A 24840-nucleotide genomic window follows, 5' to 3' on the forward strand; every position below is an offset into this window, starting at 1 on the left:
AATAAGTGCTTATTAATTCTGAAAATGATTATTTATTTTTGCTAATTAGTATTTTATTTTAGCTGCGTTTTTAAGACTGCTGTTACAGTTTAGTTTAGTTTAAGATTTTCATTTATTGTGAATTTTTATTTTTTTGTCCAATAGTTTTAGTTTTCATTTACTAAAATAACCTTGCTCCTGAGATCCAGTTTCTTTTGGTTAATTCTTCTGATTCAAGATGTCCTATAGCTTTAGTGTTATAATGCTACTAGGCATGGGCCGGTATATGATTCTAACAGTACGATAACCTTGGATAAAAATATCATGGTTTCACGGTGTTGTGATTACTGCTCTAAAGTATGTACTTTTTAAATGTTTGGGTAAAACACACAAACTTTTTCACCTTTGAACACAATATATTTTATTTTGAGAAACATTTAAAATATTTTGGAGTAGTAAACATGTCAGGTGGGCGATGCGGTGGCACAGTAGGTAGTTCGAGCCTGGGCTGGGTCAGTTGGCATTTCTGTGTGGAGTTTGCATGTTCTCCCTGCATTCGCATGGGTTCCTCCGGGTGCTCCGGTTTCCCTCACAAGTCCAAAGACATGTGGTACAGGTGAAATGGTTAAGCTAAATTGTCTGTAGTGTATGTGTTTGAATGAGTGTGTATGGTTGTTTCCCAGTGATGGGTTGCAGCTGGAAGGGCATCCGCTGCATAAAAACTTATGTTGGATAAATTAGCAGTTCATTCCGCTGTGGCGACCCCAGATTAATAAAGGGACTAAGCCGAAAAGAAAATGAATGAATGAATAGACATGTCAGGCTAAACAATTTAAATGAATCATTGACTTCTGCTGTCTTCATTACTTTCTAAAACACTGACTCCTTTACAATTTAATACGGCATCTTTGGTTATCTTTTCTGTTGAAGATAATGGTGTCCTAACAAACAAACAAACAAACAAAAAAGTAAATAAAAAATCTTTCACATACCTTAGGAATGGAATAGCAGAAAACTTGTGGTGGTTTTAAAATATTAACATTCCTTAGCTGCGGTATACCTTGAAAACGTTAATCGTCCCATGCCTAAATGCTGCTCTGTAAGAATAATCTCATGAGTTTAATTATATTATGTTTATATTAAGCTTGTTATATTACCCTTGTTTGAATAAACCTGCTGTAAATAAATATATGTGATCAGCTGTGTTTACTGATATTTGGTGAAGCTACCAACCAAACTGCTGCCCAAAAGATTGGTATTATTTGGTATTTGCTTGAATCTGCCAGTTGAGACCTTATGATATGTAAAAACAGGATTTACTGTGATGTATGATGATTTAGAGATTGCATTTTTAGTTAAAGCCTAATTTTTATTTTTAATTAATGCTAATTTTCAGTAAATTCCAGCCAAAACAATAACACTTGATTTAACCGTGCATTCCTCTCTTTTATTTCTTTCCCCGCTTTATGTATTGTAAAATTGTCTACTTATTTTTAATTTATAACAGTATTTTTGGTTCTTACTTTTTATTTTAGTTTGAGAGTATTCTATAATGTTCTCAAAACTTACATCTTATGTTAAATCTTATGTCAAAAGTGTACAATTGGGCAACAGCAGGATAAAATGACAAAAAAGGAATACTGCAATGCAATAAAAAGTTTACAGATTAAATAAAAAGGTCAAAAGGTCATTTTACTTTCCTCCAATCCAGTAAGATGTCTAATTTACTGATTCTCAGTAAACAGAAACACATTTGATGCTATTTTCTGATGTGGAAGTATTTGATCTGTGGAAGAGTTTGGTCGCCCTTGCTCCACCCAATAAGGGGGTTTGAGGTTTACAGCAGATGATGAGTAATGCCGTAATTTGTAATCTAATCTGCAGCGATGCTCACATAGCTCGCTTCACATTGTGTGAGCATTAACTTCAGTTCCTCTCATGCCTTGAGAGAGCCACATGACACAGATGCCAGTGTGCAGTGAGGCCTTAAGAAGAGAGCAGAATTTGATACAGGATTGTGGGTTGAAGCCAGCGGAGGGCATTCACGGCTCAGTGTGTTGTCACTGCATTTAACACGTTTTTCAGTTTCTACAGAAAGTTGAGTCACTTGAAGTCGGTTACTTGATTTTTTGTAACCAAAGCTGCTTTGCAATTGACACAGTTTTTTCTCTCTCCCTGGAAGCAGGATAAATGTGTTTGTTCACTTCACTCACCAGGCAAAATGTGTTGAAACACCTTGCATCACACACAGTCAAAACATGAACTGAGCATTTTATCCAGCTTAGCATATGAAAACCGAACAGAACTCTGTAAATGAATATAATTTAAATGACCATACTTTCATATAACGCTTTAGGGTAACTAATGTGAAGTGCTAAAATCAACCATAAGCACAAATTGTGCTATAACTGTTATTCTTGCACACTTTATAACATGTACACTCATCGACCACACACCTTGGTTGGTCCAGGTTGGATTCAACAAGATACTGGAAATATTCCCCAGAGATTTGGGTCCATATTGACATGATAGCATCATGCAGTTGCTGCAGATTTGGCGACTGCACATCCATACAAGGCAGGATGGATCCATGTTTTCATGTTGTTGACACCAAATTCTGACCCTACCATCCGCAGCAGAAATCGAGACTCGTCAGACCAGACAACATTTTTCCAATCTTCTATTGTCCAATTTTGGTGAGCCTGTGTGAATTGTAGCCTCAGTTTCCTGTTCTTAGCTGACAGGAGTGGCACCTGGTGTAGTCTTCTGCTGCTGTAGCTCATCTGCCTCAAGGTTTGACGTGTTCTACGTTCAGAGAGGCTCTTCTGCATACCTCGGTTGTAACGAGGGGTTATGTGAATTACTGTTGCCTTTCTATCAGCTGGAACCAGTCTGGCCATTCTCCTCTCACCTCTGGCATCAACAAGGCATTCGCGCCCACAGAACTGCCACTCACTGGACATTTTCTCTTTTTCAGACAATTTTCTGTAAACCCTAGAGATGCTTGTGCGTGAAAATTCTAGTAGATCAGCAGCTTCTGAAATACTCAAACCAGCCTGTCTGGCACCAACAACCATCCCACGTTCAAAGTCACTTAAATCGCCTTACCTCCTCATTCTGATGCTCGGTTTGAGCTGCATCAGATCGTCTTAAGCATGTCTACATGCCTAAATCCATTGAATTGCTGCCATGTAACAAGCAGTTGGAGAGGTGTACCTAATAAAGTGGCCGGTCAGAGTATATAGTAAACCACAACAGGAACTAATTAAACTCATTAAAAACCCTGCAACCTCAAATCATTTCCACCATGTTTGCTTTAGGCTGTGTTCCACTCTGAAGGACTCATCCCTGTATGCCCTAATCCTTTTCACATCCACAATTGAATCTTTTGAAGGGTGAAGGGGACCAAAAAACTTTTGCATCTGGAATGCTCTCCTTTGTCATCTTGTGTCATCTGTGTATCAAATTAAAGATGTGCAATGAATCATTTAGTATTGGATTTATTCACAATGACTGGTGGATACATTTTATCAGTGCTGTTTGTAATACTCTCAGTTTCATCCCTTTTGATTGGAACCTCACTTAAGATGGCAGATTACCCTGTTAAATCCACTTCGCAGGGCAATTACGATTGAATGGAACAATACACCTCAAGTGTTAATGAATGCATTATGGCTGAGCAGGATGGGTGTTGATAGTGTGTATCTGATTGCCACTTTCCATTGCACTGTGGTACTGTAGATAACAATTTCCACAAATGTAAATGTAGTCCAAGTGGAAAATGTCAGCTGAAATAATCATGAGGTTGGCACCCCACCCTTTGGAAACGACACCCCACCCACTGTTCAGCCCACCCATAATCTAACAATACATCTTGCATCTAAGAGTTAGAGCTTGTCCTCCAAATCACATTGGGCGTTTCTTTCTTAACACTTGGCTAATTTGTTGTCTTTAACCCCAGTGAACACATTTTATGACGTATTGTAGCATTCAGAATTTCTGAAAATCTGAAATTGCCACTGAAATTGTAATGGATTCAGTCACATGAATTTGCTGCTTTACTTTAAAAAACATTTAGCATGTTAATAAGTGTGGATGCCTGTATTATAGCTCATTAGCTAGCTCGTATGAATGAATAAATTTGATCCTTTCCACTTTGAGTCCACTTAATTTGGTCAGTTTAAAATAACTCCCCTTGATTGTAATAAAGTTATGTGAATAAATGGTTTGTTAATTTATCAGAAATCACATCTAAATAGTCCAAGCAGAATAGTCATCCATTTATCATCGCTGTTTTATTCTGCAGACTTAGCATTTAGCATATATATGTTATTGCTTGCTTGTTATTTGCCTTATACTTTAGTAATGTGATAAAAATATATAACAGACCCCCTAGTTTTTCACGTGTTTTTTGTGATTGTTTTTTTTTTCCGATTTAAAATGACTCATTTGTGGCTGTAGAGACAAGATTAAGGAAGATTGTATAACTCTTATTTTTATCCACAATCTTACTTTCTCTCTCTCAGATTTCACTTCCCGGAACATATGACATCATGTACCTCACACAAAGAACATGCGTTAGAGCTTCTCAGACCGTAATACACATAAAATATGGATTGCTGTAAAACTCCATTTGTTAGATGTTTCCCACTTTCTTTTGCAGTCTGAAGCATGTCGAATGCACAAAACGCCCAATTCGCGCCACAGGATGTCTAAATCTCATCTTTGCTTTGACTTCACATGTAAATTACTCACGTTTCATCCACGTCTGCTTACTGCACAAGCTGAAAACTCCCCAAGCCCCCTTTCCGTGTAATGTTAGGATTGTGAGGGCGCAGGTGAGACGTCATTTTTCGAGAGACACTTAAATCCATCACATGCGCTGCGTATGCAATGTCTGTTAATCATGTAAAACAATAAATTGCAAACTGAAATAAATCTAATTTGATTATATGGTTTGGAATTGGATGTTTTGTGAGATTATTTACGTTTTTTGCGATTATTTTGCATTTAAATTAAGAATTTTGCAGGTCTAAAAATAAGATGTAATTAAATTATGCGAGGGATGTATCATTAAATTAGTTCTTTTTCTTTGTCTTAATTTGGCCAGTTTAAAATGATTTCATTTGTTAATGTTGAAGTTTGGAGAACATATAATGTGTTTATTTAAAATCAGCATAGCTGAACCGCGAGTAACATGTGTCTCTAATTTGATTCTGCCTGAAAAACCTTGTTATTCTCTCAGTAAAAGATAATAAATACTGGAAAAATAAGAACAAGCATTCTAGCCTGATTAAATCTTATCAGACAAGTAGCCATTTCCTATACTGTATTTGGCAATGAAAATCCTTCAGGGTAGCTGCAAGTGTTTATTTTGTGTGTTTTTTTTTCCATGTGCACTAAATGTCACTATTCTGTATACAAGGCTGCTTTTTCAGCTAGAGAAAAAAAAATTGATCTTGGCTTAAATTACTTACCATTGTTACTTACTGCATTAACATTAATAGTAATATTCGCACAGGAATTATGCAGATTTATCCTACATTTGGCATCCTCCATTACACCGCATATTGATTTATTGTTGTTTTTCATAATCATTCAGTATTTAGGAGAATTAAATACACAACTGTTACCTATTATGTATTAAATGAATAGTTCAGAAAACAAAATTACATGTATTAAAAAATTATTATAATTTTTTTTTTTGCCAAAACAATAAATAGCAATTGGTTCTGTTGGTTTTCATACCCCATCATAATTGAAACATTGTTAAAACAATCCCTAAAATTACTTCTTTAGTCTCGACTTTTTTTTTTTTTTTTTTACAACCAATCATTAATTAATTTGTTTTAAAAGACATTTATGGCTACATTTATATGATACTAAAATAGTGAACAGAAAATGTGATCCTAATTTCTGCCTTACTTAAAGTACTAAGCCTAAAATATTTCAGAGCTATAACTCTGGGCGGCCCATGGGCAGACTGTTAACACTATACATGGAAAAATATGCTGTAAAATGTGCAAATATGTGAGTTTGACATATGTTAGGCCAGATATGATATCCTGCAGCCTTACCGGACTTGAAATAACAGATAGAGCTATAAGTTTCTCAAGTGTGTGTACACAGCTCTGCACTGTGTAAAGTTGTCAGCTTTTATGGTTGATAAAGATGGCTGTGTTTTGGCATGAGGTATTTATGTGACCTATTTTATGAACACTGATATAGATTACTTATGTGCTCTCTCTCTCTCTCTCTCGCTCTCTCTCTCTCTCTCTCGCTCTCTCTCTCTCTCTCTCTCTCTCTCTGTGTGTATTTGACTGAGTGCCATCTTGTGTGTAAAAAGTAAGGGGTCTCAGTCATCTAATTCAGCCAATAGACAGTGAAAATTAAACAGACAGGAGCAAATAGGCTTTTAATAAGCTGCTTAAAATGTACTTAAATGCAAAACTGACAATTTTATTATTTATTGAAAAATTAAAATATTATTATGAATGATTAATTAATTCACAATCTAGCTAATAAACTCCCCATAGACCAAAATAAGACCCTCCCTACTTTTATTCATGTTTAAGAGATGCAGTTTCACTTTAATAAGGTTTGTGTAAGACAGAAACATTGTACTGTCCATCATTTATTAAAAAAAATGAAAAAGAAGTAAATAAAATGAATTTTTAATACTTAAAAATAAGTAAATTAGTAAATTATAATAAAACTTAATCTGACCTTCTAACAAAAACACTATTGTACATTAAACTGGCTGATGTATTTATTATTTGTGTATTGCATTAGCCTAACTGAGAACACAGAACTGTTCTTTTGTTGCTTGGATAAATTCTTTTGTTCTGTTTGTCACTTTTAATGAAAGCTTCTGCCAAATGATCACATGTAAATGTACAGTTTGGAGTTCTTATTGAATTGTTTTTGTAAAGTTCGGTGTGTTGTGGATAAAACTAGCAATTAAAGTGTACACACTGTACTTAATTTTTGTTTGTAACTATCAAATCAACCCAATATTTTGGAGTATTATTTTTCAACAATTAATGATTTGAGGCTTCTATTTTTTGAGACTTATTATTTTGAGACTAAATTTGATTTCTGTATGCAAATTGCAAGGCAGCAATGATTTCCAGCAACATCATGATTTGCCATGATAGAAATTAAAGTAGCAACTATGTATTTTTGTTAAACACTATTTATATTGACTATTTAAAAATCATTTACAGTGTTAAAGAAGGTTACTTTTAAAAGTACTCCGTTACAATATTAAATCACTCCCCAAAAAAGTAACCAGTTGCTTTTTATGGCCACTAATGTGCTACATTTTGAGTTACTTTTTACTTTTTCTTATCTCGCTGAGGCTTGATCTCTTTCAGAACTTGCAGGTTTTGTTTTTCTGTTCTTTTTTGTGAAGGAGCTCTGCAATTAACAAAGCAATGTATAACCTACACCCTTATTTATCTTACCTATACATGCTGTATATACAGATTAATGAAAGTTTAAAGCAACGTGTTTGCTACTTTTGTATTTTTTTGTCTCATTAGTTAAGTAAAATCACTGTCCACTGAGACAACCCCCTTTAGCTTTTCTTTGATGTGTACAAAATAATGAGAATACTTCCGTTGCAGAAATGTAAGGCTCTTGCCTGACATTTTTGTTTTGTCTGTTCACACAGGCAGCAAATTCTCTCATTGAATGTGTGACTATGTTAATTTTAATTCAGCAGTTTATTTTTTTTAAAGCGAATTAATTAAACTAAAAAGTAACTCACGTTACATTTTTTTAAAAAAGCAACTCAAATATTATAACTTCATTTTTTAAGTAATTCATTACTTTATACTTAGGAAAGTAATATTGTTACACAACTCACGTTACTTGTAATGCGTTACCCCAACACTGGTCATTTATTATATAATGATCATACTAATAAATGAGTAGTACATTTTTTCTAATATCTAATTGTAAATTAATTCAGCCTAAAAAATGTCAATGTGCCAACATAAGACTTTAAAACACAGCTACTGACTGAAAACCTTGGCAGATATTCTGATTCACTGTTGTCATTTAACTAATTTTTCTGTAGGGGAGCGTGGGGCACAAAGTAACGCAGGGTATAATGTAACACGAAGTTTTAAGGTATTTGCTCAGGGTTAATCGTGGCATGCTTCCGAAATTTTCATCACAGTGTCAGCAGGTGTCGTCCTGCTAATTATTGAAAACGTTTGCGAAATTTGTATAAGAAATACAGGACAAACCATTTTTGCAGCATAAAAATATTTTTTATTTTTATTTTTTTATATAAATATTTTTTATATAAATAAATAAATATATATATTTTTTTTTAATCTGTGAAAGTATGTAAGTAAAATCTTGTATTGTTGTGATAATTGTCTTGTAAAAGATGGAATCATTTTGAAAGACACACAGTTACTGCTAGCCAGTTTTGAGGGAAAACAAGACACAGCGGGGTTAGTTGTAACAGGGTGTTAGAAATAAACCACACATTATTGGACACTAATTAAACAAAATAATTGTTGAATTTTGAGTGTAATGTTGAGAATTTTTTAAATAAAAATGTTTTTTAATAGAAATTATTTTATTCAAGTAAATTCAATTCGATTTTATTTATAAAGCACTTTAAAACAACACAGTTGACCAAAGTGCTGACAATAGAGAGTAAAACAAAGTGTAGAAAAATTGAATTTTTTTATTGCTAATAATGCAAATAAATACATTTTATAATAATGGAAAATAATGCAAATACATCCGGATGTGTTAATCCAATAGATAAATATATAAACATGCTGTGCTATGTAAAATAAAAAAATTTAGTTAAGTACTGAGGAAATATACTATGTAAAGTAAACAGAATTTAAATTAAATGTGTGAAATCTGACTTTATAAGCACGTGTTACCACCTAACCCTCTATTTTTTACAATTGGCCCCTCAGGTGGGGTAAATAGTAACATTTTTCCTCCTGGAACTTTTGGCAATACTGCACAGAAACCATAAGTCCGCCGATCATACTTTCAGTGCTTATTCATAGGTGAGGCTTGTGTGTTGTTGGTAAAGCAATATTGTTTGTCTAACCCCATTACTTTGTTCATTATTTGGCCAAAACCAAAAAGTGCCCCTCTCTCCCCTACTCCCGGCATTAGAATTTATTTTCCACTCTCTGCTCTTAGGCCTGGTCTAGGTAATAGTATAATAGTGCCTACTGGGGAGGCCCCATCTGATTGGTCTAATTTGGATAAATAACCTATGCATGCAAGACACAAATTTTTGACAAACAAAGTAAAACAAATGTGTCACACCTCTCTGCAAAACAGATATTACTTATGCTATTTCTCCAATACCTATCATTTCCAATATATTTTACAGCCCTAATCGCAACTTCCATTTCATGCCAGCTTTTGAAGATCACCCAAAACTCACAATGCATAATAAACACTAAAAAATCTTCTCAGTAAATCTAAAAATGATTTTTAACATCCCGCCTGTGTTTATGGAAGCGTGAAAGTGAGATCCCCTGTCTGTATAAGTATCAGAGAGAGTGTGAACACGTGGGCGAGTGTTTTGTATGCGTGTCTGAGTGCTCGCTTTTATTAGTGTCTGCAAGACCACTGTCGACTGAAGTAGGAAGAGCACTTTATTGCTGCAGGGTGCATTTGACTGCCAGTGTACACTAGATAGGCTGAGCACTCGACGCCTCCTCATCTCTCTTCAAGTCTGCTTTTAATCTAGGCTCTGACACTGGACGATGAGTCACTCTGGACCCAGGTGAAATATGGTCATCGCAGGGCCAGCTCAATTCACTGATTAGACAGGCCTCTCAAGCACGCCGCAGAGTTGAATGGCTTCCTCCTTAAGGGGCCATTTCAGTTTGTTCGCTCCAAAATGAAAAAGCCAAAAGGAGAACTCTATAGCTGAATGTGTGACAAGAATACAAGCAGGCTTATCTTTCAGGTCATCTCAGGCACGTTCAAATGCAAAGTATAGCATTTTCTTTGAAATGTCACTCTACTGTATGTGCCAGTGTGTCTGTGTTTTATAGAAATGTATTTCAATGTAAAATGCAATGATGAATACAGTAGTAGTCTATTTTTATGATTTTATATGTTTGATTAAAGTAATGGTTTATCTAGACTAACAATATGGTGGGCTCTATTTTAACGATCTAGGTACAAAGTCTAAAGCGCATGGCGCAAAAGCATTAAGGGCATTTCTGAATGCACTTTTTCCATTTTAAGGGTTGAAAAATAGTTTGTGCTGCGGCGCATGGTCTAACAGGGTTGTGCTTATTCTCTTAATGAGTTATGGGTGTGTTTTGAGCATAACATGCATTAAACCAATCAGGGTCTCATCTCCCATTCCCTTTAAGAGTCAGTTGTGTTGTACCATGGCGCATTTGCTGTTTACATGGCGGACTTTGTAAGTGTAAAAACTAAATGCTTCACTAGCGAGAAAACAGTGAAACAGAGCATCTGCAGCGTGAGGAAAAAGATTGAGCCTCCTCCATTTGGCTTCTTTACTTTCTCTTTAGTTTACTTTACTCTTTACTTTACTCATTTACTTTCGTGAAGTAAGAAAGCGGTGGAAACTCACACCACTGAAGACATCCATTAGCCTGCATATTTAGCTTTGTTTGTTTAGCTCAAAGATTTGTTTCAAAACCATTTCTAAATTCAGTTCTAATTTCCAGCAAACAAATAAATGGACAGTAATAACGAAGTGTGGTCATGTGAGTTATGTCTAAACACACTTAATTCCTATTTCTATGCCCCATATAGTGATGCATACGTCTGCAAAACCCGACAGGTGGACAAATCTAAACTTGATTTTATTTAAACAGATATAAATATGCATATAATAAGTAATACTGCTAATAATAATAACATTAAACAACCCATTTTTTGTCTATAAATATAAAAACCGTTACCTCCATGCCTTCACCCCCCACCCCCCGTGTTGATTCTATTACTAATTGTTGTTTAACTTATTGTTACACATTTTAAAACAAGGACAGACATTTCCACCATTTTGTGCTTTAGCTCAAGATGCCAATCTCAGACCAGATATCACATGACAAGTCTAAAAGAAAATTTTATGCATTTCATCATATATTTTTTACAAGTAAATGAGGATTTCACTGAAATATCACAGTAACAGAGTTGACATAATTATTGTACTTGTGTTTATAGTCTGATCTTACGAGGAAACAAAACTATTTTACATTTTGTCAGTTTAGTGGCTAATTCAGTCGATCAAAAAATGTAGGATTTTTAAAAAACCAAACCCCACCCCTACAATCAACTGTCATTGGGAATGAGCATATGGCACTAAACTGTACGAATGAGATTGTAAAAACATTATACGATAAAAAAAAAGAAAAAAAGAATGATGAATTTATTATGAATTGTATTTACTTGCCCTCAAGCCATCCTAAGTGTATATGCCTTTTCTTTATCAGATAAACATAACATAGTTAGAGTTATATAATCTTATGCCACGTTTGCATTGACAATTAATGGTGTCCTGAGTTTTCAAAACTTCAAAAAGTGTTGCATCCATTTATCATAAATGTAATTCGGTCTGAGCTTTTAAAACTTGGCCACCATTTACTGCAATATACAAAGCTAGGAAGAGCCAGAATATTATTTAATTTAATTTGATGATATTAAAATTTTTGTTAACCTGGATGAAGTGCGTTTCACTGGCCAATATCATGTTCAATGGTCTTTAATGGCATTCTGGGCATTAATTTGAGCTCCAATAAGTCCCTGGCCCTATTAACTGTGTCCTCTTTTTAGCTTCAAAAGATTTGGAATGCAGCACATGACTCATCGAAACCACTCTTTGTAATGTTTTCCTGACATTTTGAAGCCGTAGGATTAATACAATTTCAGTACATGGAAAAAGATGGCAGTTCATTCTTTAAACAGAATATTTTTTGTTACTTGTCTCGGTCATATGGGTTGCACTACTTAATTAAGTCAATAATGATTTTTGTATAATGATTTTTTTGTCAACTGGCACCCCTGACTAAAGCCCGGGTGTTCTGAGAAGATAAGTTGAGGTGGAGATCTGGAGTAGCATTGTTAATGGTTAACCTCCACCCAGTACAAATGATTAGACAGCTCATGTTGGGATCCCCACAGTTCTGACATAACACTTGGGAGAGAGAGAGAGAGAGAGGACCTACACTTTAACTCTTGTTTAAGAATAGAGTATTACTGTGAGGTTATACGAGTTATTGAAGAGGAGAAAGAGTGTAAAAAATGACACCATAGAAAGAGGGAAAGTAAGAGAGCTCCTCTGCATGGGTCATTTCACTGGAGGAAGCGGCCATCATCAGTTCAGCTCTCAGATGTTGTGTGTCAAGAGGAGGGCAGAGGGAGTTTCTACAGCGGCCAACTGAACCTTTTAAAGAGTATGAAGGCTGTTTTTTCACTTTTCTGACTCATCTTTGCTGCTTTTTTCTTGTGTTTTGCATGTTTGTGTTCCTTTAGGACTAATATCCACAATAGCCAAATACATTGCATCTGGTGTGCACTGCAAAACTCATTTTAACCTATCTTAAGCAATGTTTTTGTCTTGTTTTCGAGTAGAAAAACTTGAATGTCCTTGGCAAGATATGTTAAACATATTATACATATATTACTTAACTACAAGTTATACAGTGAATATGTATGATGTTTTATATTCTTGTGTCAAATACAATTGAAGCATATATTTTGTTAGATTAATTGAATTCATGGTTTAAATCAGAGAGTAAATGTATTTACATTAACATAAAAATTTTCTGCTTAAAATGTGTTTTGATAAATACATGGCAATATATGCAAATACTTAGCAACATACAAGGTCTTGTTTGGATTTCATATGTAATAAACATATCAATCTTCAACCATTTTGAATACAGTTATGCAATTATACAGTGCTCAGCGTAATTGAGTACACCCAATTTTGAAAATGAATATTTGGATCCATTTCTCAGTGAATATAGGCAGTGTATTTTGGTGCATTTGAACAAAACAGATTTATTAAACAGATATATTTAATAAAATAATATTTTAGTCTCCAAACATATTTAGAAACTGAAAGATAAAACAATTAAATTCAAGCAAAATAATGAAACAAAAAAGTACAACCTACAAAATTTCAACTACATTTTTCAAATTTTTGCATCTCTTGATTTTTCCTCTTTTGTAAAATTTGTATTTAATATTTTTCTATACATATAAATTTGGGTGTACTAGTTTTTCGACTGTTATTGTAAGTTATTTTGTTAGATAAGCTCCAGATTTGGCTTCAGTACTGACTAATATAATGTACATGCACAAATATAATATTGTATAGCTTCCTATTAAAAATATGAATTTAAAAGATGAGGGGTGTACTTATATATGCTGAGCACTGATGTGTGTGTATATAGGTATGATCATATATCAGATGTTTATGCATATTTTGAGAATGTTCAAATCTGTCATCAAAACTGACAGTAAAATATATGTACAATTACAAAGGATTTCAATTTTAAATAAGCACTGTTCTTTTAACCTTTATATTCATCAAAGTATTATAACAAACATGCACAAACAAACATATTCATTACAAACATATCACAATTTCCATCAAAATCTTAAACTGCACAAGTATTTTCAACATTGGTCATGGTTAGAAAATGTTGTTTGAGCAATTAATCTACATTAAAATTATTTCGATCATTGTGACAAAAATCTAATGGAGTTAATTAAATAAATAAGTAAAACTAAATATATTTTATACACTTAAATTATGCTAAATTCATTTATATTCATTATAACTGAGCTAATATTTCAGAATATGTCATAATATTACTGTTTTTGGGTGACACGGTCACTCAGTGGTTAGCACTGTCGATTCACAGCAAGTAGGTTGCTGGTTTGAGTCCCGGGTGGACCAGTTGTCGTTTCTATGTGGAGTTTGCTCTCCCCATGTTCACATGGGTTTCCTTCAGGTGCTCCGGTTTCCCCCACAGTCCAAAGACATGCGGTGTATAGGTGAATTGAATAAGCTAAATTCACAGCCACATCATCCAGCCACAGCCATATCACCCTCTAGCCCAAGACCGGTTACTCACTGAAAATAAGCAGGGATGAACCTGGTCAGACCACATGGGAAAACTAGGTTGCTGTTAGAAGTAATGTTAGTGAAGCCAGCAGAGGGTGCTCAACCCTGTGAGTCCTAATGCTCCAGTAAAGTGAAGGGGATACTGTCAGTGAGCGCCAGCTTTACACTGAAAAAACAATTTATTTGTGTTGAATTTAAACAAATAAATTAAATTTAACAATGTTCAACTTAATTTGTTTGTTTAAATTCAGCCCAAATACATAGTATACAACCACTTAACGTAAAAAAATTGAGTAAATCCAAGGAATCAGCTTTGAATATTTTTTTTCAGTGTAGGATAAGACGTTAAGCTCAGGTCCTAACTCTGTGTGGTCATTAAAAATCCCATGACACTTCTCGTAAAGTGTAAGGTGTAACCCCGATGTCCTGGCCCATTCCCTCTATCGACCCTTACCCATTATGGCCTCCCAATCATCCCCATCTACCAAATTGGCTCCATCACTATCTCTCCACTACACCAGTAGCTAGTGTATGAGACCACTGGCGCCTTTATTCTGTGGTTGCCATTGCATCATGCAAGTGGATGCTGCACACTGGTGGTGGTGTGGAGAGACCCCCCCCCCATGATTGTGAAGCTCTTTGATTGTATGGTTATACACTATAAATGCACTATATATATACAAATTACATTACATTACATAAATTGGCCATAGTGCATGTGTGTGAATGTGAGGGTGTATGGGTGATGAATAAAGGGACTAAGCCGAAGGAAAATGAATGAATTAATTACTGTTTTCAATGTATTTGTGATTGAACAAATGTAATATTTTGTGAGCATAAGATAGATAAAAATCATAATATATATTTTTTACCCACACCAAACTTTTTCATGTTGTTTTTTAATATAATAAAAGCATTTTAGATTTATTTTATTCTATTTATTCATTTATTTTTACCTGAATTAACTTTTTCATCTTACCAATCAAATACATCTCCCTCTTTTTTCCCCTCTTGCATTATCAGGTTGAAGTTCAAAGAAAGAAAGGGAGGGGTGTTGCATGTTTTTGGTAGACAGGGAGGGGGGCAGGATTCACAGCACATGCTAGGTAAGAGGAATTCCTTTCCTCCCCCTTCTCTCTCCCTCTATCTCTCTCCTCTCTCTTTTGCTTTCTCTCTCAGTCTGTCACTGTGGGGCTCCGTCTCTGTTTCTCCCTCTCCCTATATTTGTCTTCCTCTCTTTCTCTTTCTGCCTCTCTATCGCTTTCCATCTCTCCCGATGATGCACACTCTCTCTCCGGCTCTGGAAGCCATGTAGCAGGTGAGAATCTCAGCCTGTCATTGCGCTCTGTTTCTTCTTGTCTATGCAATCCATGTGTGCTTGGACTGTGTCGCTAGGTTTGTAAATGGCTCTGTTGCAGCTATTACTGCAGTGCAGGAATAACTGCCAGCCTCTTTTTTTTAATACTCAGACATATAACCAGCTCATCTCCTCTCCATTATGAATGCATGTAAGACCTTGCTTAATGTAATTCTTTGAGTACGTTGTGAGGAATGCTTCCTAAAGCATGGAAATAATGCTGTATTTCTGGTTTTCTTTTCCAAAGAAGGCAACATCCAATGAGAGTATGTATGTGTGTTTGTTATGAATGCATTTTTGAGAGTGACTAGGTGTTTAGTTACTGTGAATGCATACAAGTCCTTGGGTAATGTAAATCTTTGAGTATGTAATGAGGAGATACATGGAAATATGCTTTTTCTTGGAACCTCCTGGAAGATAGGATAATGACAGCTTCGAATGAGAGTATTGGCCATTTGTTTTGTGCATGTGTGTGAGAGCGACTAGGTGTTTAGTGTGTGTGATGTAAGACCTTGCTTAATGTAATTCTTTGAGTATGTTTTGAGAAGAGCTTCCTGATGCATGGAAATAATGCTGTTTTCCTGAAGCCTCCAAGGTAGGCAGCATCTAATGAGAGAATATTATGCATTTGCTTTCTGTGTGTGTGTGTGTGTTTTTTGAGAGCGACTAGGTGTTTAGACTTTATATCAATGTGGACTAACCTATTTCTCAGCATGTGTTTCACTCTGACATCTCAGAAGACACATTATTTGCCATTTGTAAATTATCATCAAAACAGCATATCCGTTGATGCATGGAAATAATGCTAATTCTCTGGAGCCTCCAGGAAGATGGATAGTAAAGCAGCTTATAATGAGTATAGTATACATTGGTTTTGTGTATGTGTGCATTTTTTAGATTCATTAAACAGCTAACAGGGAATGTTCTCAGAACATAATAAAAAACGTTATATAACTTAACAGGAATGTTAAGGGAATGTTTTAGAAAGTAAAATTGTTGGCTGGGAAGGTGTCTGTTTATATGTGGATTAGCCTGGCTCTGTGTTTGACAGTGTGTTTGATTGTCAATGCTCAGAACATGTTTGACATTTGTAAATAAATGACAATCAATATTGAGCATTGTCTTATTTCTGTTGCATGGAAATAGTGTTGTTTTTCTGGAGCTTCTGAGGAAGGCAGCATCTAATTGAGAGTAATATGCATTTGTTTTTGCGTGTGTGAGAGAGGGACTAGATGTTTAGTGTTTGCGAATGCACATAAGATCTTACTTGATGTAATTCTTTAGAGAGGAGCGCTTCCTGATGCATGAAAACAGCAATGTTTTTCTGAGGCCTCCAGGAAAATTAAAGGAAGGTATCATCTAATGAATGTATTGTACATTTGTTCAGTCTGTGTGTGTATTTGTGTGTACCTTGTATTTCTCATGTTGTAGGGACAAAATGTCCCCACAGGTATAGGAATACCAGTAAATTTAGATCTTGTGAGGACATTTGTTTTAGTTTCCATGAAGAAGTGGCTCATAGAATGAAGTATTTTAAAAATGTAAAAATGCAAATGGCTGAGGGGAATAGAATATACAAAGTATGAAAAGCATTACGCCGATGGGAAGTCCCCGTAAAAATAGCTGTACAAGTGTTTGTGTGTGTGTGTATTTTTTGAGAGCAAGTAGGTGTTTAAAGTGTGTTTAAAATGTGGATAAGCCTGGTTTTCATGTCTTTAACTGTGACAGCTCAGAACATGTTTGACATTTGTAAATAAATGAGAATCAATATTGAGCATCGATCTTATTTCTGTTGCATGGAAATAGTGTTGTTTTTCTGGAGCTACTGAGGAAGCATCTAATGAGAGTAATATGCATTTGTTTTTGCGTGTGTGAGAGAGGGACTAGATGTTTAGTGTCTGCGAATGCACATAAGATCTTGCTTAATGTAATTCTTTAGAGAGGAGAGCTTCCTGATGCATGAAAACAGTGCTGTTTCTCTGAGGCCTTCAGGAAAATTAAAGGAAGGCATCATTTAATGAGTGTGCAGTATTGTACATTTGTTCAGTGTGTGTGTGTATGTGTGTGTACCTTGTATTTTTCATGTTGTAGGGACAAAATGTCCCCACAAGTATAGCAATACCAGTACATTATGATCTTGTGAGGTAATTATTTTGGTTCCCATAAAGAAACGGCTCATAGAAAGAAGTATTTTAAAAATGTAAAAATGCAAATGGCTGAGGGGGATAGTGTGTAGCATCCTGGTTAAAAAATGGTCAGCTCTTTGATGATTCATGATTCATTTATTGCTCACATTCTATAGATCCATCACCAAATATAGTATCATAATCCACCGTATAAACTTACTCTCCCTTAAACCAGGAGCTAAAATTCATAAATGGGGCAATCTGTGAACCTAGCATTCCCCTAGCATTCCACATCTACCCAGCAAGCATTTTTTGTTTTTAAAAGATGTCTAATAGATGTCTGAACATAGTCATCTTGGCTAAAACAAGGCTAAACTTGGGCTGTCAGTGTAAATCCAATAGACATCTAACAACAGGCCAAAACTAGACTAGTCATCAAATAAACAGAAATGAATGACTACACATATAAAGTCTGTCTAATCTGTCTATTTGACGTTCTATACACATCATATATCTGATAAACTCAGTAAACTCTGTGTCATAGTTAAAGTCCTCAGCCATAACTTAGTTCATTCAACAAAATCAAACCATATTAAAAATAAAACACAAAAAAATTCCAAATTATAAACAATAAAGTAGCACATCTCTTCAAGTTTCATTACAGTGTGTGTATTTGTGTCCCCACAAGTATAGCAATACCTTTAAATTTTAATCCATGAGGACAATTTTTTTGGTTCCCATGAAGAAACGCTTATAGAATGAAGTATTTTCAAAATGTAAAAATGCAAGTGGGTTAGAATATACAAAGCATAATTGAACAATATCACACTCGTAGCAGTGCAATGTGGCTGTATATCGGCACTAGTGGGAGCCGTGCGTTGGCACGAGGCTGCAGCCTGAGTGCCTTAGTGTCCCAGTGACGATATACAGCCACATCGCACTACTTCGAGTGTGATTTTGCATTTATAATACAGTTCGAAAGCATAATCGTGTACATAAAAAAGAAAATCAAATACGAAGAGTCTAAGAATCCTATTGTGTAAGAAACTTCTTTCTTCCACTATTCATTCACATTTGCAGCTGACATCAGATCAGCAGAAACTGTTGTTACCTCACCAACATCCCTTTAGAGCTAGTATTTGAATGATTCTCTAGCGCAATGTCTAAAGTGTTGACAAAACAGGGGATTTTGCTCATATTTTAAGATTATAAGGCTGAACGGCATGAAATGCCATCAGTCTACAGAGATTTCTCAGCCTTTCTCTATTGCAATGGGAGATCAAAATAATTAACCCCGAAAAAGCCTAAGCAACACAATTACTACTAGATTACTGTTGTGTTTGCAATAAGGAAAAACACTAAACACATGCAGGCATTTCTTCTTTCTTTTTACTGGACTAGTCTACAGTAACAAAAAACAGGAGACTCATTAGAAACAAACAGATGGCCAACCAAAAAGTAACTCAGGGTTATACAAAGAGTGGCCAACACAAAATACATACATTCCTAATATGTGCGTCCCATCTCACACTCAGTACACTGCAATTACTTTGGTATAAATACAGCACTACAACATAAAAAAGTGAGAGATCGACTTAGAATGTCTCTCACCAATTTTAGAATGATTTGATCAACTGTAGTTTGAAAATACGTTGATCTTATCTTCTCTAACAGCTTATTATGCAGTCTGTGTTGCCATCTTGTGGATGAACAACGTCAAACATTGTCGCTCTGATCAATAACATGGATGCCGAGATGCTGTATTATCTGACATTATAATATTTAAAATAGGCACTATTCTTATAAATAAACTGCATAGTTGCAATCTAAACAACTACTATTTTACTCGCCTAAAAAAGCCTCAAAAGTACATCATATTGTCCAACAGCTGCAATATTTGTCAAACTGTAGTGAGTTTATTGATCTGGTGTCACTCTATGTGGGCGGAGTAATACAGAAGGGTGAGGAGGCTGAACGAGTTCTGATATTGCAGAATATCACATGGCTATCAGCCAATCAGATTCAAGTACAAGACAGAACTGTTGTATAAAAAGCATTACGCCTATAGGAAGTCCCCATAAAAATAGCTGTACAAGTGTGTGTGTGCAAGTTTTGAGAGAAAGTTGGTGTATAAAGTGTGAATAAAAATGTGGATAAGCCTGGTTTCCATGTCTTAGACTGTGAAAGCTCAGAGCATGTTTGGCATTTATAAATTAATGATGATCAATATGGAGCATTGATCTTATTTCTGATGATGCGTGGAAATAGTGCCGTTTTTCCTGGAGCCTCCTTGAAGACGGAAAGAGTGAAGCATCTAAAGAGAGTGTTGTGCATTTGTTTTGTGTGTCTGTGCATTTTTGACAGCGACTAGGTGTTTAGTGCTTGTGTAAATGTGGATTAGCCTAGCTCTCGCCATGTGTTTGCCTCTGACAGCTCAGAACACGTTTGGCATTTGTAAATGATTATCAATATGGGGCATCAGTCTTATCTCTGCTGGAATCTGGCTGTGCGCATATGTCTGCTGCTGTGGATCCCGTGGGATGTGAACAATCCAGAACTAGCACCTGGCTGTCACTTGCCAGAGCTCGATAACCTCCTTCTCTTGATCATCTGCGTGTATTTGTCCATCCCTTCCCCCTTCCCTTCAGTGCTCTCTGTCTGAACCAAGAAAACCCCTTTCCAATAACATTGCCGATCTGAACGGTTAGATGTTTCTGTTTCTTCCTCTCAGCCTCACGTATTGCTTTTTTATGCTGTAATCCGTTGAGTACTAATGAGAAGCTCGGACTCGTCTGCTTGTAGCGTTACAAACACGAGATGACTGAATAATTTATGGACATTTGCTTCACGTCCTTAATGAAAGCTCGCTCTCTCAGTCACACACACACACTTTCTGTTCAAACATATTCATGGATGAGGAATATTCTAAGGACATTGTTTAAAAGTTCTTGAAATGTCAAGTTGACAAGCTCATTAGTAGTATCAGTAATATAAACTTATTAATTCATTCATTCATTTTCTTTTCGGCTTAGTCCCTTTATTAACCAGGGGTCGCCACAGCGGAATGAACCGCCAACTTATCCAGCATATTTTTTACGCAGCGGATGCCCTTCCAGCTGCAACCCAACACTGGTAAACACCCATTCACACTCTTTTACATACAAACACTACAGCCAGTTTAGCTTATTCAATTTACCTATAGAGCATGTGTTTGGACTGTGGGGAAAACCGGAGCAGATGTCGCCACAGTGGAATGAACCACCAACTATTTTTGTTTTAATCAGTGGATGCCCCTTCCAGCCATAACCCAGTACTGGGAAACACCCATACACACTCATTCACACACACTCATGCCCTACGGCCAATGTAGTCTATTAAATTCAAACATTTGAACATGCAACATGCAAGCTCCACACAGAAATGTCAACTGATCCAGCACCTTCTTGCTGTGAGCTGACAATGCTAACCACTGAGCCACCGTGCCGCCCTAAGTAGTTAGGTCAGTGGTTAGCACTGTTGTGCTCCAGTTTCCTCAACAGTCCAATGACATGTGCTGTAGGTGAATCGAATAAACTGATACGGATGCTGTAGTGTATGTGTGTGATTGTGAGAGTGTATAGGTGTTTCCCAATACTAGGTGGCAGCTGGAAGGGCATCCACTGCGTAAAACATATGCTGGATAATTTGGTGGTTCATTCCGTTGTGGCGACCCCTGATAAATAAAAGAACTAAGCCAAAGGAAAATGAATGAATGAATGTTCTTATTTTATTATACTATTAATGATTGTCAACAAGATTAAGTAAATAATTTTATAATAAATATACTGTATTGATGAATATTAAATAATGTAACATAATGAATAACAGGTTAAAAAAATTCAATCACACATAAAAATGTATCGTAAAAAGCACACAACATTCCCTTAAAGTCGTGTGCATTATTTAGAGACTCACTAGCAGATCAGGAACAGAACTAGGAATGAAACTAGGGATGCTCAGAAAATAAAAATTATTTTTAAGCTCATATTTTCAGCTGTTTATTTATTTTGGCTGAAAATCGAAAAATACCTTTCTGGTTAAAAATGCACAGTCCAAGATTTGGAGCGTCCCTAATCTAAACAAATGGATAGACTTAAAATTCTCCATATCACTGCGACCAGATGCTTTCTTAACTGCTGGTTTTACATTGTTGTTATATTCCTTGTTGTGTTTATTTTGTTTCAGCAGTGTCAATTGGATTCACATGCAAAACTTTTCCCAACTTTCTTATTATTCTAATAAAATAAAAATAAAAAAAGTAAAAAATCATTGTGAGTACAGTGGTCCCTCGTTAATCGCGGAAGTTGTATGTTTTTCAGACAGACAGTAACATTTTCACACATTTCTCTCTTGTTTAAACACACACAAAGTTCAAACCTTCGTAGAAAAATAAGTTCACTATTATAGAATGAAACCAAAGACCCTTTGATCTTTATTTATTTATTCAGCAATGGCTCCCTACAGCCACATAACCTCTACCTTCCTTTAGCATGTCCAGAAGTTCTACTTTTTATACGATGGTTAGAATCTTCCTCTGACTTTTGGGTGCTACTGCTGGTACCTGTGACGATGAAGAATATTTCGTCGACATTGTGGGGAGAAAACTTGCAAACATACAGCACTTCAGAGTCACACTGCTAGCGATCGAAGGTTTATATAAATTTGGCAAGCTGAACGCATTCTGTACAGTACAGGAGAAAGGGCACGGAGGAGATTGATTGACAGAGGTTTACAGCCAATCAGGACGCAGAACACAATGCACTAATCAGGATGCAGAACACAATGCACTAATCAGGACGCAGAACACAATGTGCTGTAGAATAAAAGCATGTTAATTTGCATGAAAAATCCGCGAAATGTGAACCGTGTTCAGCGAGGGATCACTGTATATCAAGTCATTGAATCACATTCAGTCTTGCCAGCTGCAGTTCACTCAACAGCCACTTGTGTCGTTAATAACAAATACATCTGAATTCTATATATCGTAAAACATCTTCAACTCAATTAAATGACATTTTTAAATGAATAATCAGAATATTAGCCTCCGCTACTATGCGTATTAGACTGTCGACGCTACTTATCATTAGTAAGTTGAAACTGAATACGACATGTTATAGACACATGTTCTCACTGGTGGTCTAATGCTCATTCCAGTGCTGTTTTCTCCAGGCCTCCTCTGATCTCAGTTGGACAGATGTTGTGTGTTCTCTACCTCCTCCAGATGTCTGACGCTTTGCAGAGCCATTTGTTGAGCTAGAACCTTCCATCAAAGAGGGGAAGTGCGGCATGCTTATGCTTCCTGTCAGGCAGCCCACTTGCTATCTGTTTATTGTCATTAGATGGGAGCAGTAAAGCCTGGAACAGAGCTGAGCTACTGGGAATGACAAGTGTGGGTGATGATCGGAACCATTAGAGAGGGAATCAGAGCACATTTTTTGGCATGAGCTTGAAAGTGTGGGCGAATAATTGTGTAAAATTGATTTTATGCAGTAGTTCAATAAACAAGAAGAAAAATACGATAGATGCATTTTAGAAGATAAAGGTGAGTTAATTTGAGTATATTTGTATTTTACAAAAATATAAACCATTTGAATAATTGTTTTGAATGATTAATCATCTCAGAGTTTTATTCACAAAATATCTGCATCATACATTTGATTTGAAACCTAATTCACTAACATTGCTCTGTCTTGTACGAATATAAATAGTATGGCAGTATTAATTACTACATCTGCTATGTTGTCACTTGATGTAATCTACCAGCATCAGTTGTAATGTATACTTCACTTTTCTGTGGCTTGAAAGTCAAGCGGCAACTGTGAACGTCTTGCCAGGTGAATTCAAACATGATCCTTATTTGGCCTACTGTTTTTGTATGCTATATGTTAGGGAAGTAGCCATATTAAGATATTGCAAGTTAATTGTTACTTTCTACTGTCTGCTGTGTATAATTTTGCAAGCCACATTTTCAGAAGATCACATTTGTTAGCCATTTATCACTTAATCACCACTTATAAAATTAACTGTTATTCTCCTGAGGTATAAGTCAAATTTGAACACGATAAACTAACTGTTAAATTCAGTAAATTTACATTAATAAGTATGCCAACATACAATCGCCTCACAGCAAGAAGGTCGCTGATTCGAGCCCTGGCTGAGTCAGTTGGCATTACTGCGTTGGCATGGGTTTCCTCCAGGTGATCCGGTTTCCAACGTCCAAAGACATGCGCTATAGGTAAATAGGGTAAGCTAAATTGTCCGTAGTATATGTGTGATTGAGTGTGTGTTTCCCAGTGATGGGTTGCGGTAAAACATCTGCTGGATAAGTTGGTGGTTCATTCCACTGTGGTGACCCTAAATTAATAAAGGGACTAAGCCAAAGGAAAATGAATGAATGGCAACATATTATACCATCTTAATAATTTATATGTACAGTATATACTACAGAACCATTGTAGAGGGGTAAACTTTGATGCCACAAATGAAAAAGTCACATTAATAAATGAATTAACGTCTTGCTTTTTTTATTTACCAAAAAAAAAAAAAAGTGTTATCTAGACATGTAACTAAATCAAGGGACAAATTAAGTAGTGGTAATTAAATTGTGATCTCAATATCATTTTTCATGCACATTACAAAATATTAACTGATCTAAATTTTATACATTTATAAATTTTATAGCATGTGAGCATATAATTCAACTCAATGGAAATTTAGGATGCAACCATGATCAGGGGTGCGTTTCCCAAACAACATACTGGCAGCTGAATTATCATAGTTTCTATTTGGGAAGAGAACAATGTTGTAACGCCTGGATTGACTTAAGGAAGACACAGGATCGCAGGAGTATAAAATACGTAGATTTAATAACAAACACTTACATGGAAGAACACAGGAATGACATGGGGTGACCACAGACATCAATGTAGACAGAATATCAGACAAGGGCTGAATGAAACTAAGGGGTATAAATACACACAGGGGATGAACACGGGTGAAGGTGATGAACATAATGACATGGCGGGAACTAGAACAAAGGAGCACATGGGGATTGTCACATGACGAAAACAAACACACAAGGAAGACAGGAAAGGTGCGTTCGACTTCATGCAGCGCTGCACTGATCGATCGAAATCTGTCCTAAAGCGGTGCATGCTGGTTAGAAATGTTGTCAGGATTGACACTGTGCCGACACCACGTGACTGTCACATGTGGCATCAAAGTAC

The 24840-nt window shown here is 35.8% G+C and overlaps 1 protein-coding gene across 3 annotated transcripts in view; it reads left to right on the forward strand.

Moving 5' to 3' along the window:
• The window catches only part of kank4 (KN motif and ankyrin repeat domains 4), a 97914-nt gene that overhangs the window by 38911 nt on the left and 34163 nt on the right, over positions 1 to 24840 (forward strand). The window contains exon 2 of one of the 3 annotated variants that reach the window (XM_056460069.1): positions 15116 to 15198. The exons of 1 other annotated variant lie outside the window; for it this stretch is intronic. The gene's annotated coding sequence lies outside the window, so the exon portion shown is untranslated. Of the gene's footprint in view, positions 1 to 15115; positions 15199 to 15271; positions 15411 to 24840 lie in introns of those variants that run through there. One more of the 3 variants, XM_056460070.1, reaches the window with a different exon arrangement.

This window comes from Danio aesculapii, chromosome 6, assembly GCF_903798145.1.
Source record: "Danio aesculapii chromosome 6, fDanAes4.1, whole genome shotgun sequence".
NCBI lineage: Eukaryota > Metazoa > Chordata > Actinopteri > Cypriniformes > Danionidae > Danio > Danio aesculapii.